The sequence below is a fragment of the Rhinoderma darwinii genome, chromosome 2, assembly GCF_050947455.1.
Source record: "Rhinoderma darwinii isolate aRhiDar2 chromosome 2, aRhiDar2.hap1, whole genome shotgun sequence".
Taxonomy (NCBI): Eukaryota; Metazoa; Chordata; class Amphibia; order Anura; family Rhinodermatidae; genus Rhinoderma; species Rhinoderma darwinii.
Window position 1 is genome coordinate 19772859 of NC_134688.1, and position 19672 is coordinate 19792530.

Here is a 19672-nt window from a genome sequence, read left to right on the forward strand (position 1 = left end):
CATTGAAATGAATGGGCAGATGTTTGCCGACGTATTGGAGCCGTGTTTTCAGGCGTAATTCGAGGCGTAAAACGCCTCCATTACGCCTGAAAATAGGTCGTGTGAACCCAGCCTCAGCTTCAAAAACGCCTGAAAATCAGAGGCTGTTTTCTCTGAAATCAGCTCCGTATTTTCAGACGTTTTTGTTAAGCGTGCGAACATACCCTTAGGCTGTGTTCACACAGAGTTTTTTGCAGGAGGAAAATTCCTCCTGCAAAAACTGCTCCAGACGTTTTGCAAAAACTCGTCAAAACACTCGTCGAGGCGTTTTTTTTCCCATTTCTGACTGATTGAAATGGGGTTTTGGAGGCGGAAACCGCCTCAAGATAGGTCATGTCGCTTCTTTTTACCGCGACAAGATTTTTCTACTCGCGGTAAAAAAACTTGTCAAAAAAACTCTGTGTGAACAGGGCCTAAGTGTTATTATTATCTGCTATATCTGCCCTGGTCATCTGTAAGTGTTATTATTATCTGCTAGATCTACTCTGGTCTAACCAGAAGGCCAGGTTACATAGGTTTAAAAAAGACACAGATCCATCAAGTTCAGCTTCTCTCAAAAAATTATCCATCATTCATTGCTAGATTAGTTATAACCCTCAATGCCATTTGTATGTAAATAATCATCTTGTCTTATTTTAAATGCTGACATAGTATCTGCCATCACTACCTCTTGGGGAAGGGCATTCCATAGCTTGACCACTCTAACTGTAAAGAACCCTTTTCTATATTGATGTCTAAAACGTCTTTCTTCCACATGCAATGGGTGTCCCCTGGTCCTTTGTAGAGTCCTTGGAGGGAACAGATCATGTGCTAGTTCTCTGTATTGACCACACACTTAATAAGATCCCCTCTAAGGCATCATTTACATGACCGTGATATACGTCCGTGCGACGCGCATGCTTTTCACGCGGGTCACACGGACCTATACAAGTCTATGGGGCAGTGCAGACAGTCCGTGAGTTTTGCGCAGCGTGAGTGCGCTGCGTAAAACTCACGACATGTTCTATATTTCTGCGTTTTTCGCGCATCACGCACCCATTGAAGTCAATGGGTGCGTGAAAACCACGCAGGTCGCACGGAAGCACTTCCGTGCGAACTGCGTGGTTCGCGCAACAGCTGTCAAACTCTGAATGTAAACAGAAAAGCACCACGTGCTTTTCTGTTTACAAACATCCAAACGGAGTGTCAAAATGATGGCGGCTGCGAGAAAATCTCGCAGCCGCGCATCATACACTGATGACACACACAGCTGTTAAGTGCCTTTTGCGCACGCAAAACGCAGCGTTTTTTGCGTGCGCAAAACGCACACGCTCGTATAAATCAAGCCTCAGACTTATTTTTTCCAAGCTGAACAAGCCCAATTTTTCTAGCCTTTCATTGTAAGCGACACCTCCCATCCCATGTAATAATCTCGTTGCCCACCTCTGAACCCTCTCCAGTTCTCCTATGTCCTTTTTACAATGTGGAGCGCAAAAATTAATTCCATATTCTAGATGTGGCCTTACTAGGGATTGGTAATAGGAGTGGGAGTGGTAATATTACATTTGAATCAGAGGTTTTTATCTCTTTTTTATACACCCTAAAATCCTATTTGCTTTTGCAGCTGCTGCCTGACATTGAGTGCTGCTGCTTAGCTTATTTGTTACCAGAATACCCAGGTCCTTCTCTTGTTCCGCTATCCCCAGTTTTATTCCATTTAATGTATATGAATTAATACTATTATTGCGTCCTAAGTGCATTACTTTACATTTATCAACATTACATTTCATCTGCCATGTTTTTGCCCGTGCTGCCAGCTTATCTACATCTTTCTGTAATATTTTATAATCAAGAGTTCACACGTAGATGCAGATTTTTCACAACTAATTTAATTGCGGAAAATCCACAATGTATTCTAGTAGCAGCAAAGTGGATGAGATTTAAATAAATCTCATCCACACGCTGCGTAAAAAAAAAACGGCTGAAAAGCTGATATAAAACTCATAAATTGACTTGCGGTGTCGTTTTTTAATCTGCAGAATGTCAATTTATGTTGCGGAATCGTTGATTTTCTGTTGCAGGTTTTCTCCATTGAATTCAATATAGAGGTAAAACCTGCAACAAATAGCAGATGTTGCGATTTTGGCGGCGGAAAATCTGCAATTCCGCTGCAAAAATCACAACTCAGAAAAAAAAAAATCATACTTACCCAGAACAGAACTCTCTGCTCCTTTGTCCAGCCCGTCCTCCAGGGATGACATTTCATCCCATGTGATCGCTGAGCCAATCACAGGCTGCAGCGGTCACATGGGATGAAATATCATCCCATGAGGCCGGGCTGAAGGACGTCAGAGGGAAGCGTCGCCATGGCTACGGGTAAGTATAGGCTTTTTTTTTTCACTTTCTACAATTTGGTGCGGTTTTTCGGACAGAATTCCCTGCGACGTCCAAGGAGGATACGCTTTGTACTTTTACGCACCATATCTGCGCTGTGTGAACATACCTGAAGAGTGAAGGCTGTTAAAAAAAGGACCAACTTCATATTAACCCTCATGGTTTTGGAATGGGATGTCCAACAAAGTCAAATAAGTGTGATGGTCAGGTATCCATATACTTTTGGCGAGACAGTGTACAGGGCGCAGCGATTTTTTTACTTTTTATCATTTTCGCATTTCGAAAGCCATAACTTTTTTTTTTTTCAACATTAGGGCGGGGTGTCGACTGCATAATACAGCCGACACTCGTAAGTGAAAGCACGGACGACACAGCTCCTGCGCCTATACCATCACTGCAGCATAATAGTATGGCGGTAAGCGGGAACGACCCACTAACTGCAATGTACTATTGCTCCTCATGCACACGACCGAGTGCGCCGTCCGACCATTTTTCACGGACCCGATTCACCCGCTAAAGTGAATGGGTCCGTGAAGACTATCGGGTGCCACTCGGTTGCCGTCAAAAACGGCCCGAGTGGCACAACGGTCATGTGCATGAGCAGGGGCGTAGCTAAGGGTGGGCAAGCGGGGCATGTGCCCCGGGCGCAGTTCAGAGGGGGGCGCCAGCGCCCCCTCCTCCTGCACTATAATTGCACCTGTGTCGCAAGGACACAGGTACAATTAGAAGCAATGAATGACCGGGCACGTTCCGTGCCCGGCCATTCAGCGCCTTTCCACGAATGAAGCGACTGGTACCTTTTGTACCAGTGACGCTTCCGTCGATGAAAGGCGCTGACTGACAGGGAAAGTCATCCTGCCCAGCCAATCAGCGCCTTTCATAGACGCCGCGTTCAACCCCCAGGAGACCTGCGCAGAAGAGAGCAGGTCTCCATGACTGGCGGACGGCGTGGGAGCGGGAATAAGGTGAGTTTGAAATGTGTTTTTTTTTAAAAATTGTAATAGAAGTGTGCGGGGGGGGGGGGGGACTTTGTCTACTCGCGGGGGGCTTTACGGGGGGTGTCTATCTACAGGGCTGGGCTATATACAGGGGGACTATATCTACAGGGGGACTATATCTACAGGGCTGGGCTATATACAGGGGGACTATATCTGCTGGGCTATATACAGGGGGACTATATCTACAGGGGGACTATATCTACAGGGGGACTATATACAGGGGGACTATATCTACAGGGGGGCTATATACAGGGGGACTATATCTACAGGGCTGGGCTATATACAGGAGGACTATATCTACAGGGCTGGGCTATATACAGGGGGACTATATCTACAGGGGGACTATATCTACAGGGGGACTATATCTACAGGGCTGGGCTATATACAGGGGGACTATATCTACAGGGGAGCTATATACTGGAGTGGGCTGTCTATAGAGCACCATATACAGGGGTGGGCTATATTCAGGGGGACTATATCTACAGGGGGGGCTATATACTGGAGTGGGCTGTCTATAGAGCACCATATACAGGGGTGGGCTATATAGTATATAGCCCCCTGTAGATATAGCCCACCCCTGTATATGGTGCTCCATAGATAGCCCACCCCAGTATATAGACCCCCCTGTAGATATAGTCGCCCTGTAGATATAGCCCAGCCCTGTAGATATATTCCCCCTGTAGATATATTCCCCCTGTATATAGCCCCCCTATGTATAGCCCACCCCTGTAGATATAGCCCCCCTGTGTATAGCCCACCCCTGTATATAGCCCCCCTCTGTAGATATAACCCCGCTGTGTATAGCCCACCCCTGTATATAGCCCCCCTGTGTATAGCCCACCGCTGTAGATATAGCCCCCCCTGTCTATATCCCAGCCCTGTGTATAGCCCACCCCTGTAGATATGGTCCCCCTGTAGATATAGCCCACCACTGTAGATAGTGCTCTACAGATAGCCCACTCCTGTATATAGTCCCCCTGTAGATATAGCCCACCCCTGTATATAGTATCCCACAAATAGCTCCCCCTATAGTGCTCCACAGAAAGCCCACCCCTGTATATAGCCCCCTTGTACATATAGTCCACCCCTGTATATAGTGCTCCACAGATAGCCCACCCTTGTATATGGTATATACAGGGGTGGGCTATCTGTGGAGCACTATATACAGGGGTGGACTATCTAGTGGAGCACTATATACAGGGGTGGACTATATGTACAAGGGGGGGGGGCTATATACAGGGGTGGACTATCTGTGGAGCACTATATACAGGGGTGGACTATCTAGTGGAGCACTATATACAGGGGTGGACTATATGTACAAGGGGGGGCTATATACAGGGGTGGGCTATCTGTGAAACACTATATACTATATGTGGAGCACTATATACAGGGGTGGGCTATTTCTACAGGGGGGCTACATACATGGTTGGGCTATCTGTAGAGCTCTATATACAGGGGTGGGCTATATCTAAAGGGGGCTATATACAGGGGTGGGCTATCTGTAGAGCACTATAGGGGGAGTTATTTGTGGGACACTATATACAGGGGTGGTCTATATGGGGGCACTATCTACAGGGGCTCTATGTCAGGCACTATCTAAAGGGGGCTCTATGGCAGGCACTATCTATAGGGGGCACAGTGTGTGTGTGGGACACGGTGTATGGTGCTATTATAATTAGAGGTGCAGTGTATGGCGCTATTATATTTAGGGGCGTAGTGTGTGGTATAATGAGAACTTTATATTTATTTATAGGTCCAGAAATGTTGGAAAAGTGAGAAGCTGAAGACATGTGAGCGGCAAACTGCAGAAATGGATCGGTAGAAGTCACCATAGAGGTCTGGACCGGATGGAGAAAAAGAACTAGAATCTGAGACGTCACCGGTGAGTCACTTAATGTAAATGTTCACTCTGCCTCTAATCAGCACTGTAGTCACTGTACGATCTGCAGCGAGATGATGGGTGGTATGATTATGATAGGATTTATTTTTTGTGAAACGGCATCTCCCAGCATATCCTCACCATTGTTCAGGCCATGCTGGGAGCTGTAGTTTTACGCCGTACAAACCTATACGGCAGGGGTTGCACAGCTGTATTTGTTCTGGGGCTGTATATATGTACCGAGCTTGGTTCTTGTGTTGTGTATAGAACCGTATTGCTTGTGAAATGTACAAATAATTTTATGCTCGCGTTACATAAAAAGAAATGACACGTCGATTGATAGAGAAAACAAACACGGCGAGGGGGAAGGAGATGTCGGGAAAGAAGCTGGGGGGGGGGGGGCGCCAAACTGAATCTTTGCCCCGGGTGCTGGAGAACCTAGCTACGCCTCTGGCATGAGGCATAACTGCAGGGTAGGAAGGGGTTAAAAAATAAAAAGCAAGTGTGACTGAGGCCTTAGATGTATTGGTAGCTTAAACTGACGTCTTTGTTCGTAATTATGTGAACACCGGTGTTATACCATAAATAGATCGCACCTCGTTTCATTAACGCCGGGAACAATAACGGGGATTTTTATAGTAATCATTGTTTTCCAGCTCATTCTTCTGATGAATTCCTCTCTCTGGTAATAACTGTGCAGTAATTCACTGCTAAATTTACAGTACTTTGTAATCAGCAGACTGGATGTGAAATCAATAGTCCCGTGTTTCATGAATGCTCAGGGCCTATTTATTGGTAGACGACGCGCTGGCTGCTTGTTTTACTGCGAGCGTTTAGCAGAAACATAAAAAATGGGCAAGAAGCGTAGACTAAAAGGAGAAAATCCAGGTCTAATACAGAAGTGTGATATTTTTGTCGGAGTCCCAAATTCCAGGTGATGTCCTGCTGTCCCGGGGAGGCCTGTCGCATTTCTCGATTTTAACTGAATCCGTGTCCTCAGGACGCAGATACAGTTGACTACAATGGTAGAGCAGGGAGCCATCTGCTCCCTGCTCCATCCGTCACACTGTGACACCTCCCGTTAGCAGATTGGTGATGCAGTGACATCATCGTGCCTGCCTGCACAGAGCCACACACCTTGAGGCACTAAATCAAATAGAGAAAGTGCCTGGGACTGTATGTGATAGGGGGATGGAAGGGGGGAAAAAAGTGCGGGAAAAAATCAGGAGCAGGGATTGGTTGGGCAAGGGGATAGAGGAGGGGTTAGGAGCAGATAAATAGTTGAGGTCAAGGGCAGTTCACTATCTTACCTGCTGGAGCTGCAAACGTCAGACGTCTGGTCCTGTGAGAGATCTTCCTCTGCGGTCCAGGGCGTTTTCCGGAGTACAGATGGCGGATGAGCTGATGAGGCAGGTGGCACAGCGGGTTGCCACGGAGGGTACAAGCTGGCTGGAGGTGTTCCTGGCAGGGGATCGCAGGCAAGAGGTGTTACCTGCGGCGGTCGTCGGTGTCAGCAGCGGTGGAGTCCCGTCGGCGTCGGCAGTTAGAGGTAGGCCGCGCCGGGTTTCTCGGCCTCCTCCCCGTTTGAGCCCCAGTCCACCTTCAGCCACACAGAGGCGGGCCGGCACCGTTCGCTCGTCAGGAGCGGGACGGAGGCGCCGTCGCCTGCTCTCCCCTTCACCCGGTCCCGACGTCGTGCCACCCACTCCCCTGGCTGGGGGAGCTTCTGCAGTTCTCCCCATCCGGGCTGCAGGCAGTGCAAGGCCGCAAGCAGCCGCAGAAGCCGGGGCCGTGATTAGTGCACCGCTGGTTCTTCTTCCCGGCCCGACAGCTTTTTCCCTCTCACAGCAGGCCGTGGTTGAGAGGGGAGCTGGAGGGGGCGGTCTCAGGAGACCAGAGACGCAGGCCTCAGGCACCAGCAGGTTAGGTGTGCAGTTGCTGCCACCTGCTGGTGGTTCTGAAAATGACACAGAGCTGGGGAGAGAGCTGGTGAGTGGCCTGTTTTTACCAGGCACAGGCACTGTGAATGAGAGGAGTGCGCTGGGTGGATTGTCGTGCGGTAGCAGTGATCTGTTGCCGTGCAGGCAGTCTGCGGAGCAACGTGATTTGCCAGTTTCTCTTTCGGAGTTTTCTCTTCCAGGTGCGGTGTCGGCGAGACGCAGACGGCGAAGGAGACGGCATGGAAGGGGACATCGTCGTGGTGGTCACGGGCGTCCACGCCATCAGGTTGAGAGACGTCGCCGTTCCCGGAGTAGGAGTGTGTCTTCCAGTACAGCATCTTCTTCGCCGTCCCAGTCGTCGTCGGGAGCTAGTACACCCAGCCGCACGGGAAGGAGATACACGAGGAGTCATCGGCGGGAGCACAGGGATCGTCATTCGTCTTCGCTGGTTCCAGTTCCAGAAGTCGCCTCAGCCTGTCCACCTGGTGGGGATCTGTCTGTGGTTCCGGTATCTGGGAGAGTTGATGCACCCTCGGAAGTGACGAGGACGCCCTTCTCCGGTGAGTCTCCATGTGGGAACGCATGGCTACCTAAGGGTGATTTATCTGCTATTGATTTAGTTTCGGCATTAAAAAGCTTGTTGGATGGTTTGGGTACAAAAGGCGGAGCTTCGGTTCCGTTGGTTTTGCCAGGGGGGGCTCAGCCTCCGCCTGAGCGGGCGGCCAGTATGTCTGGCTTGGCATTCCGTGATTCGCTGTTTTGTGGTGTAGCTCCTTTAGGTACTCACCTGTCTGCGGAGATCAAGGACAAGATATGGGCACATGACTTTGTGGATGTTTGGTCCTTGGTGTCGGTCGATCATGTGACGATAGATAAGGAGCGTGTTTTCGAAAGAGGTTCGGAGAAAAAGGTGAAAGTCGCGAAAACGTTTGGCAATTGGCTCCAGGGTTTTTCTACCTTGGCTCATGTCATCTGTCAACGTTTTCCGGAAAAAGGGGCCGAGCTGTTTGTGTATGTAGACACTATATTCAGTGCCCACAAATTGCACGGAGGTGCAGCTTGGTGGAGATATGACGAGGAATTTCGCCGTCGGTTGGCGATGACGCCTGACATTGGTTGGGCGTCGAAGGCGACGGATGTGTGGTTACAGCTAATTTTGGCTCAAAAGCAGGCTCGGCCCTTTCAGGCAGGAGTCGCAGTTTCGGGTTCAGCACCCGGGATTGCGGCGCAGCGCCCAACAGGAGCATGTTGGCTCTACAATGAGGGACATTGCAGGTTCTATTCTTCCTGCAAGTTTCGTCATGAGTGCTCCATCTGCGGGGGTGCCCATTCCGCGCTTCGCTGTTTCCGACGGGCAAAACAACCTTCCAAGGTGGATCCTGCCGGTGTAGCGGAGAACTCCGGTGAGCGCTCTCGCGATGGAACCGTGGCTCGCCAGGTATCCCAAGAGACAGGAAGCAGACTTGTTAGGTCGGGGCTTCAGTGAAGGTTTTTTCATTCCGCATGTTTTTTCTTCGGTTTTGATGTTGTCAGATAATTTAAAATCGGTGAAAGAAAACGTGTTTGGCACGGGAAAAAGTGCTGAATGAGGTGTCTTTAGGCAGGATGGCGGGCCCCTTTGGGGAGCCACCTTATACGAATTTACGGGTTTCTCCTCTTGGCTTGGTCCCCAAAAAGGAACCGGGGAAGTTTAGGTTGATTCATCACCTTTCCTTCCCTCGTGGGGATTCGGTCAACGATGGGATTTCCAGAGATGAGGCTGCAGTGTCTTACACGTCTTTTGATGTGGCTGTGCGGTTGGTACGGGAGGCAGGCGTAGGTGCCTTGCTTGCTAAATCGGACATAGAGTCAGCTTTTCGTTTGTTGCCTGTGGATCCTGCCTGTTTCCATTTGTTGGGATGTCGGTTAGATGAGCAGTTTTTTGTAGACATGTGTTTGCCTATGGGTTGTGCCATCTCATGTTACTATTTTGAAGTTTTTGGTTCCTTTTTGGAACGGACGGTTCGTTTCAAGACAGGTATTTCTTCGGCCATTCATTATCTAGACGACTTTTTATTTGTAGGTCCAAGTGATTCAGGGATATGTGGTTATTTGCTGAAAACCTTTCGAGTTTTAATGTCCGAATTTGGTGTCCCGGTAGCAGAAGAGAAGACGGTTGGTCCGGCTACGATTTTGTCGTTTCTGGGTATTGAAATTGATACGCAAGAGATGGTTTTCAAATTACCTGACGACAAGCTTGCGCGTCTGCTTTGTACCATTGACGAATTTGTTTTATCAAAAAAGGTTACCCTGAAGCATCTTCAGTCACTGTTAGGGTTGCTGGTTTTTGCTTGCAGGATCGTTCCCATGGGTCGCGTTTTCTCTAGACGCCTATCATTGGCGACTAGGGGTATTTCGCGCTCAAATCATTTCATTCGTGTCACTAGGCAAATGAAAGATGATTTGCGCGTGTGGCAGACTTTTTTGCGATCTTTTAATGGTAGGGCGATTTGTCAGTCGGAGGAGGTTTCCAGTTTTGAGTTACAGCTGTTTACAGATGCTGCTGGCAGTGTCGGTTGCGGTGCGGTTTTTGGAGCGGAGTGGTGTTTTGCACGTTGGCCTGTGGGCTGGAGTAGTATGGGTCTGACATTGAATTTGACTCTTTTAGAACTCTTTCCCATTGTGGTTGCAGTGGAGTTGTGGGGTTCAAAGATGTTGAATAGTCGCATACGTTTTTGGACGGACAATATGGCAGTGGTGCAGGCTGTTAACAATTTGTCTTCTGGGTCATTGCCGGTTTTGGCGTTACTTAGGCATCTAGTTCTACGTTGCATGCAATGTAACATTTGGTTTCGGGCTACACATGTGCCGGGTGTTGAGAATAAAATCGCAGATGCCTTATCTCGTTTGCAGATGGGGGTCTTTCGGGAGCTTCACCCGGGAGCACGGCTGGAAGGGGAGCGTTGCCCGAATCACTTATGGGCCCTGGTCGAGGGGAACTTGCCCGGCTAGTTCAAGGTTCTGTGGTACCAGGTACATGGCGGAGCCATAATAAGTTTTGGGCGGAGTGGTTGGAATTATCTGGCGGGGTTTTTCCTACAAATGATGAGCGGCATTATGAGGTTACGTTGGAGTATTTGTCTCGGATGCGTATTAATGGTTCTTCGGTGTACACGGTGTCAAAAGGTTTGACTGGTATTGCGTTTATGTTGAAGTTGTGGGGTTGTACTGATGTGACGAAAATGTTTGTTATTAGACAGGCATTGAAGGGGTGGAAGAAGGAGCATATTGTGAAGGATGCTAGGAGGCCTATTACATATGCTTTATTACTAAGGATGCTGATGGTTGTTCCGGCTGTTTGCTTTGATCCTTATGAGTCTGTTTTGCTACGTACTGCTTTTTCTTTGGCCTTTTTCGCAGCATTGCGGGTGAGCGAATTGGTGTCACCGAGCGCAAAGCGGTTTGGGGGTCTTCTGTTTGCGGATGTTTTATTGGAGGAAAAAGTGGTCCGGGTATGTGTGAGACGGTCCAAGACTGATCAGATGGGCGTTGGTGTTGGTTGTGCGTGAATTCATTGGGTGGTGAATTCTGTCCAGTTCGTTTGGTGCGTGAGTTTTTGTCTTTTCGAGCTGATGGGGTTCCTTTCTTGGTACATTCTAATTCTTTGCCGCTTACTCGATTTCAATTTGGAGCCGTTCTTAAGTCTTGTTTGGAGCATTTGGGCGTTGATCCTGCTGAGTTTGGGACTCATTCGTTTAGAATAGGGGCAGCCACGGAGGCTAATGCTTTAGGTATGGGGGAGGAAGATATTAAACGTCTGGGTAGGTGGAGTTCAACTTGTTATAGGTCCTATGTGCGTCCGGATCTGGTGTTGTTTTGATTTTCTTTGTCAGTTCAGAACATCGGCCGGAAGTATGGATAGTTGGCCATTCTTTTATTTTCTGGGCAGCTCGGCGGGCTGAATATCGGCCTTTAGGCCTCAGTCTTGGGGTGTCATCGGCCGAGGTGCACTGGAAAGGTATCAGAGGGCTGAGGTGGGTTCAGCTGTTGCCGTTAATAGTTGAAGTTAGTTGGGAATGCCGTGGTCCAATTGTGCTCGTTATACATGTTGGGGGAAATGATTTGGGAAAGGTGAAATTGTCGGAGTTGTTGTCCCTTATCAAGGCTGATTTAGGTCATTTCAAACAGCTTTTTGCTGATTGTGTGATTGTCTGGTCTGAGGTGATTGCACGAACTCATTGGCGAGGAGCTAGAAGTGCTGTGGCCATCGAGCGGTCAAGACGGGTGTTGAATGTTCGTATTTCCAGGTTTGTTCGTTCCATTGGGGGGGGGTAGCAATTCGTCATTTGATGTTGGAAGGTGACAATGGGGACTTATTGTTATCTGACGGCATTCATTTAAATGACATTGGGATCGACATCATGCTGTCGGGTCTGCAAGATGGAGTGGAGGCTGGTTTGGCATTGTGTGGTGGGGGTGGTCGGAGTACCGCATAGGTGTTCGCGGTATCCTCCTTGGCGGAGATAGGCTCTGAAGAGTAAAATCCGGAGAAGAACCTACATGCGCGCCGCTTCACAGTGGGCGGCATCACAGGAGATGTGAATAAATTAAGTGGTTACTTCAGGGCCATGTGATACAAAAATGTTTGGTTGTGTTAAATAAAGCTGTGGCCATTCCCACATTCTCCAAGAAACAGGTTTCGTTGCTTTATTGGTTTATTAAATGGGGTAATGATGCATCAGCGACACTTAATATGGGGATAACATTAGTACATGCAGTCTCACAGACCAGAGGAGACCTGCAGAGTGATCTGCTCCTTTCGTCATGAGAACGGGGCTAGGTGAGTAATTTTTTTTTGCTATTTTTAGGTACACTGTGTCTGTGCAAAAAGCACTATGGGGGCATAATACTGTGTGGGGGCACTATCAGAGCATGATACTGTTTGGGGGCACTATAAGAGTATGATACTGTATGGGGGCATCATGCTGTGTGTGTGGCACTATGTGGGTAAAAAACTGTGTTGGGCCCTATGTAGGCATGATACTACGTGGGGAATCAGGAGGCTATTATACTGTGTGGGGTACGATAGGGTCATTGTAACCTGTGTAGGGGGCACTATAGAAGCATTACACTGTGTAGGGGCACTAAGGGGGCACCATTTTGTGTGGGGGCACTATGGGGGCATAATACTATGTGGAAGCACTATATTGGCATAATAATCTGTGGGGGCACATGGGGCCATTATACTGTGTGTGTGGCACTATGGGGGCATCATACTGTGTGGGGCACTATGGGGGCATCATACTGTGTGTGGGCTACTATGGGGGCATCATACTGTGGGTGGAGCACAATGGGGTCATAACACGGTGTGGGTGCACTATTGGGGTATGATACTGTGTGGGCGCACAAGGGGCCATTATACTGTACCATGAGGGAATCATACTGTGTAGGGGGCCCCAGGGAGACATTATCCTGTGTGGGGGGCACCAAGGGGGCATCATACTGTGTGTGGGGCACTAAGAAGGCATCATTAATTTGAGGAGGCACTAAAGAGGTATCATCACTGTGTGGGGAAACTATTTAGGTATGTTCACACGCAGTGTTTTCATGTGTATTTCGGGGCGTTTACGGCTCAAAGAAAGCCTGAAAAAATGGAAGCTGAACGCCTACAAACCACTGCCCATTGAAATCAATGGGAAAAACAGCATTTAGTTCATACGGGGCGTCTTTTTACGCCGCTTTTTAAAAAAACGGAGCTTAAAAAGACGCTCCGTAAGAAGAAGTAGCATGTCACTTCTTGGGGCGTTTTTTTGAGCTGATTTTCCATTGAACACTTTGAAAAATGCCTCAAAAGAAGCCTCAGGGTATGTTCACACGCACTGTTTTCAGACGTAATTCGGGCGTTTTACGCCTCAAATTACGCCTGAAAAAACGGCTCCATTACGCCTACAAACATCTGCCCATTGCTTTCAATGGGTTTTACGATGTTCTGTTCCTACGAGGTGTTATTTTACGCGACGCTGTCAAAATACAGCACGTAAAAAGACGCCCACGAAAAAGAAGTGCATGTCACTTCTTGGGACGTTTTTGGAGCCGTTTTTCATTGACTTCATTGAACAACAGCTCCAATAAGGTCCATAAAAAACGCGAGTAGTTAAAAAAACGTCTGAAAATCAAGAGCTGTTTTCGCCTGAAGTATTTTGCTAAGCCGTGTGAACATAGCCTTAAAAGAAGCTCCAAATTCATTTTCAGCTTCAAAAACGCCTGAAAATCAGGAGCTGTTTTCGCTTGAAAACGACTCTGTATTTTCAGACGTTTTTGAGTTTGCGTGTGAACATACCCTCACTGGCGTAGCTATAGGGGTCGCAGCGGTCGCAATTGCGACCGGGCCCCGAAGCCAGGGGGGCCCACAGCCCCCCGCACCACATCAATAAAAAGTTACTATAGGCCGCGGGCCCCTGTTACTATAGTAACAGACTTTACTTACCTTCCTGGTTCCGGATCGCAGCGGAGGCCCTGACGTCACAGCGCTATGCGCCGCGCACAGCATCGAGACGACAGAACTTCCGCCGCGACTGAAGAGGAAGGCAAGCTTAGCCCTGACTGGCGGGGTCCGACTCCCGGGACCCGCCAATCAGCTGTTTTGAAGGGGCCGCAGCACTCGTACGAGAGCTGCTCCCCTTCATTCCGGTCACACTGTGAATCGGTGTCGGCGATTCACAGTGTGGGCGAGTAGTGAAATGAAGGGGAAGCAGCTCTCGTACGAGTGCTGCGGCCCCTTCAAAACAGCTGATTTGCGGGTCCCGGGAGACACATCAGCTATTGATGGCCTATCCTGTGGATAGGCCATCAATGTTTAGGGACTGCACAACCCCTAAGCCTACGATGTAGCAGGCTTAGGGGGCCCATGAGACAGGATCACAGATTGTGTGATCCTGTCTGCTGGGCCCTGTATCTAAGCCAATCACATGGTAGGCTTAGATACACGGCCCATGCGTGATCCTGTCTGCTGGGCCCTGTATCTAAGCCAATCACATGGTAGGCTTAGATACATGGCCCATGCGTGATCCTGTCTGCTGGGCCCTGTATATAAGCCTACCACACTGTAGGTTTAGATACATGGCCCATGTGTGATCCTGTCTGATGGGCCCTGTATATAAGCCTACCACACTGTAGGTTTAGATACAGGGCCCCAGCACACAGTAATCTTATACTGTATAAGATTACTGTCTGCTGGACCCTGTATCTAAGCCTACCTTGTGGTAGGCTTAGATACAGGGTCCCACAGACAGTATCACACATAGGCCCTGTATCTAAGCCTAACACATGTGTTACTAATCGTTTTTTTGTGTGTTTTCTTACAGGTTCGGTCGTTGGACTACGGCGGATTCCAGGACTACTTCGATGACAGTTTTTTTTTTATTATCAATAAAACGGTTAATGAGGGTTGTGGGTTTTTTTTTTTTTTATTTCAATAAAATATTTTTTCTATGTCTTTGTGTTTTTTTTTTAAACTATATTACTACCGCCTTAGTAATGGCCGCCGGCTGATTGACAGCATCCATTGCTAAGGCGGGGCTTAGTGTTAGCCGGTGCAGAGGCTAACACTAACCCTCTTTATTACCTCGGTACCCAGCGCCACCAGGGGTGCTGGGAAGAGCCGGGTACGATCCAGTACCTGACCATCTGTAGTGATGGTCGGCCACTGGGGTGGTCGCAGGCTGGTATTATCAGGAGGGGAAAGGCCAGATACAGTGGCCCTTCCCACCCTGGTAATGCTAGGCTGCTGCTGCTTTATTGTATCTGGCTGGTTATGAAAAATGGGGGGACCCCACATCATTTAAAAAAATAAAAAATAATTGGAAAGAACGATGTCGGGTCCCCCCCAATTTTCATAACCAGCCAGATACAACACAGCAGCAGCAGGCAGCATTACCAGGGTGGGGAGGGCCACTGTTTTTGGCCTTTCCCAGCCTAATATTACCAGCCTGTGGCCGTCCCGGTGTCTGACCGTCACTGCAGATGGATGGGTACTGGTCTGCTGAGCCACTGTATCTAATCCTATCATGTGTGATACTGCCTTCTGAGCCACTGTATCTAATCCTATCATGTGTGATACTGTCTGCTGAGCCACTGTATCTAATCCTATCATGTGTTATACTGTCTGCTGAGTCATTGTATCTAATCCTATCATGTGTGATACTGTCTGCTGAGCCCTGTATCTAATCCTATCATGTGTGATACTATCTGCTGGGCCACTGTATCTAATCCTATTATGTGTGATACTGTCTGCTGAGCCACTGTATCTAATCCTATCATGTGTGATACTGCCTTCTGAGCCACTGTATCTAATCCTATCATGTGTGATACTGTCTGCTGAGCCACTGTATCTAATCCTATCATGTGTGATACTGTCTGCTGAGCCACTGTATCTAATCCTATCATGTGTGATACTGTCTGCTGAGCCACTGTATCTAATCCTATCATGTGTGATACTGTCTGCTGAGCCACTGTATCTAATCCTATCATGTGTGATACTGCCTTCTGAGCCACTGTATCTAATCCTATCATGTGTGATACTGTCTGCTGAGCCACTGTATCTAATCCTAGCCATAGTTTATAGGGGTAATAGCAGGGAAAAAGGAAAAGGGAGGAAACCTCCAGCTCACCAGCTTCACACTCCTGTGTTGAGTATCGCCCGGATCAGCCGCCACGGCTCGCGGCAGGTAACAATAGCAACGAAGAGAAAGGATCCAGCGATGTATAGTGTAGATAAGGGAAAACTGGGTTCCCACTTTATTGAAAAATAATCCACGAACAGTGACACAAAGTAACGGAAACACCAGGAGGGTAACAAGGTGGAAAAATGGCAAAGAATGAAGCCTACGCGTTTCAAGCACTGGCTGTGCTCTTAGTCATGGCTCAGACATGTTTCCGTTACTTTGTGTCACTGTTCGTGGATTATTTTTCAATAAAGTGGGAACCCAGTTTTCCCTTATCTACACTATACATCGCTGGATCCTTTCTCTTCGTTGCATAGTTTATAGGGTCGTAGTGCTATAGATATTCTGTGCTGTCTCATATACACACACTTTTTTTTGGGCGGACACATATGTATTGGGGCTATTTCCCTGACATTTTAAGCCCTGAGGGTATGTTCACACGGCAGCGTCTGTTACGGCTGAAATTACGGAGCTGTTCAGGAGAAAACAGCACCGTAATTTCAGCCGTAATGGCATGTGCAGGCGTCTTTCGCTGCGTCCATTACGGACGTAATTGGAGCTGTTTTTCCATGGAGTCCATGGAAAACGTCTCCATTTACGTCTGAAGAAGTGACAGGCACTTCTTTGATGCGGGCGTGTTTTTTACGCGCCGCCTTTTGACAGCGGCGCGTAAAAAAAATGACTGTCGGCACAAAACATCGTAAGACCCATTCTAATGAATGGGCAGATGTTTGCCAACGCTTTTGAGCCGCATTTTCTGACGTAATTCAATGCTAAAACGCCCGAATTATGTCCGTAAATAGGGTGTGTGAACACAGCCTTAGTGACGCCCCGGCTGCTAGTGCTGCATTGTTGGATCACTTAGGAGACCCAGCGATGCAGCTGAAAGCTGCGGACCGTCGGCCATGAGAAGTTTGCGGGGGGGGGGGGCAATAAGAACTTTTGCATCGGGGCCCGTGAGCCTTTAGCTACGCCCCTGCATACCCTTACTGTGTGCCACACAAAGAGGGCACTATGAAAGTGTGTGGGACACCAAAGAGCAATTTTCTGCGGTGCAGAATTTTCCCTCCGCGGCATGCACATTATGTTGCAGAGAAGCAGCGGAATTTCACTGTCAATTTTCAGACTGAAGATGCAAAAACTGAAATCTTCGGCAATATCTGCAACGTCTGAATTACCTGACAAATATGCAAATGTTGGTGAAGATTAGTTGCGTAATTGTCCCGAATCTGCACCAACATTTGCAGCGGAAAAATTCTGCCACGTGTGAACGTGGCCTTACTGTGTGGGGGCACAAAGTGGACTGGTCGTGTATGGACAAAGATTGGGCAGGTTTAGGGGCATGGCCTAGTGGTAAAAAACCTTGCTGTGTGCGCCACATAAGTTGTCCCTCTTTAAGGTTGTCCTCATTTTATTCTTCAGATTTTGAGCTCAATATCAGAAAAAAGATGCTCCAACCACAGATGCATTAGGGAATTAAACAGTAGAATTTACAGTAAAAGAACAGTGCAAGCACCAAAATCAATTCCGCAGCGCACAAAACTCCCTTCATTTCAGGTCTCCCTGAAAATGAGTCTCAAAAGTAGGCAAATATGCTTTATAGGCCATAGTGGTGGATGATTCCGAGAACCCATGATGTCGTTTTAGAAAACCTACATTTAATGGTCCAGGTCAACAGATGTCAATTTAGAAGGATTGTCCAATTTGGACAGCACCTGCCCAGCTAGTGCTATTCATAGCAGCCAATCCAAACAAGCAGAGCTGCAGTATAAAGCATGAAGGAGATGCTGAGTCACTGATGAGAGAGCAAATGTGTTACAGACTACCCCAGACTTTCTTTCCAGCAGGCACCTAAGATCATACAGTAGCTGTGGGGGAAGAACTGAAAAGCAGCTAAAACCGAAGTAACTAAATAAAAGGTAACATCATCCACATCACTCGGATATGTTTGCACGTTTTTAGACCTCAATTGGAATTTTGGCTTTAAATAACAAATTCAGCTCTGCTGCATCTGCATGATGTGCTGGGGGAAGGATTATACCTCTGATAGGCTAGATTAGTTGTGGTCAACCTAAAAAGTTATGGGGGCCTCAGATGCAGCCCTCGACACCAACAGGGGGCCCCAGATTACATTCCGGAGGGTGCAATAAAGAAACAAAAGTCCCCAGCTTCTTTTGCTTTGTATCTATACGCCATTCGCCGTGCGGTATAAATAATGCTATGGGCCGTTACGATTGCGGACGTACCTAATATTTATTTTTTTAAGGTCAACCACTTTTTAAAAATAATTTAAAAATGCAAAAAGAGATAATTTTTTTTTTTTTTTGGGGGGGGGGTAGTTTTTCATTTTATTAAACTATATGAAACTCAATTTTTCTTTGTCCCACTAACAGGCTTGAAGCAGCGATAATTTGGGCTCTTGTATTGTATAATGCTTTGGAATACTTAATATTGCCTGCCAATATTAGGCCACAGGGTATCATGGTAACCCATCGGCGCCCGCGCTTATGTCTCAGGTTGCCGATGGACTGTCAAACACCTAAGATGCCACGGTCAGGGGGTTACCTCTTCACTACACTAGACCACCAGGGAGGATTACCTTTCTCTGCTGGAGACCACCAGGGATGTGCTGACAATAACTCCTAAGACTATGTTCATAATGCCATCAGGGGTGAGGAGAATAGCACTGCATGTATGGAGACACCACGCCGAAACCTGACGGACCAGAATGTAAATGAATTGGGTCTATCGGGTGCTGGTGGTATCAGTCATACGACGTATCTGGCAATGCGTTTGCTTTAACACCTTAAGGGCCTGTTCACATCAGCGTTGGCTTTCCGTTCCGGGGCTCCGTCGGAGGTTTCCGTCGGGTGAACCCCGCAACGGAAAGTGAAACTGAAACCACAGCTTCCGTTTCAGTCACCATTGATATCAATGGTGACGGAAACATCGCTAATGGTATCCGTTCGTCACCATTCCGGAAGATTTCCGTTTTTCTGACGGAATCAATAGCGCAGTCGCACGGACGTATATCCCGTTCGTCTGAATAAGCCCTTACAGTACATATATGGAAGAAGGGAGCTCGAGGCCACTGGGTGAGCCCCCGAGGGCTACATGTGATGCCTGTTCACCAGTCGGTGAAGGAAAGGCTGGATTTGTCTAAGTTTGGGCAGATACGGGTGTAGTAAATTAGGTTGCAGATGTGTCAATCAAAAAAGTAGCGGGGGGAGGATGGGGGGTCGAAGGCGCTGGGAAATTACAAGCAAATTAAGAAATAGTACAGACTTTTTATTTTCAGTATGCCACGAGACTGGCATCTACCACCCAGAGGCTATTAGTGATGTACTGGAGTCACTGTCATCAAACCTGCCAAAATTTGAATCCTCATTCGCGGGGCATTAAGCCCTTCCTTGGCTCCGCCCATGAACAACTAAAAACTTTTATGGTCAGGGGCGTAGCTAAAGGCTCATGGGCCCGGGTGCAAGAATTCAGCTTGGGCCCCCCTACCCCTCCCCAACACCACCATCATCAGACCCCTGCGCGCGTCTATGCCCAGACACCTTGCCCAACAGCCTGCATAGTATAATGCCCCCACACAGTATACTGCTCCATAACGTATAATGCCCCCATAACAGCCCCATACCATATAATGTTCCCCATATCAGAAGCCACAGTATAATGCCCCACATAGCTGCCCCCATACAGTATAGTGCCCCACATATCAGCCCCCATACAGTATAA

At 48.0% G+C, this 19672-nt stretch overlaps 1 protein-coding gene across 2 annotated transcripts in view; it reads right to left on the minus strand.

Annotated features, from left to right (window-relative positions):
- The window catches only part of RAB38 (RAB38, member RAS oncogene family), a 76152-nt gene that overhangs the window by 10287 nt on the left and 46193 nt on the right, over positions 1-19672 (minus strand). Inside the window, exon 1 of one of the 2 annotated variants that reach the window (XR_012881271.1) lies at positions 6600-7196. The exons of the other annotated variant lie outside the window; for it this stretch is intronic. The gene's annotated coding sequence lies outside the window, so the exon portion shown is untranslated. Of the gene's footprint in view, positions 1-6599; positions 7197-19672 lie in introns of those variants that run through there. 2 annotated transcript variants of the gene reach the window in all.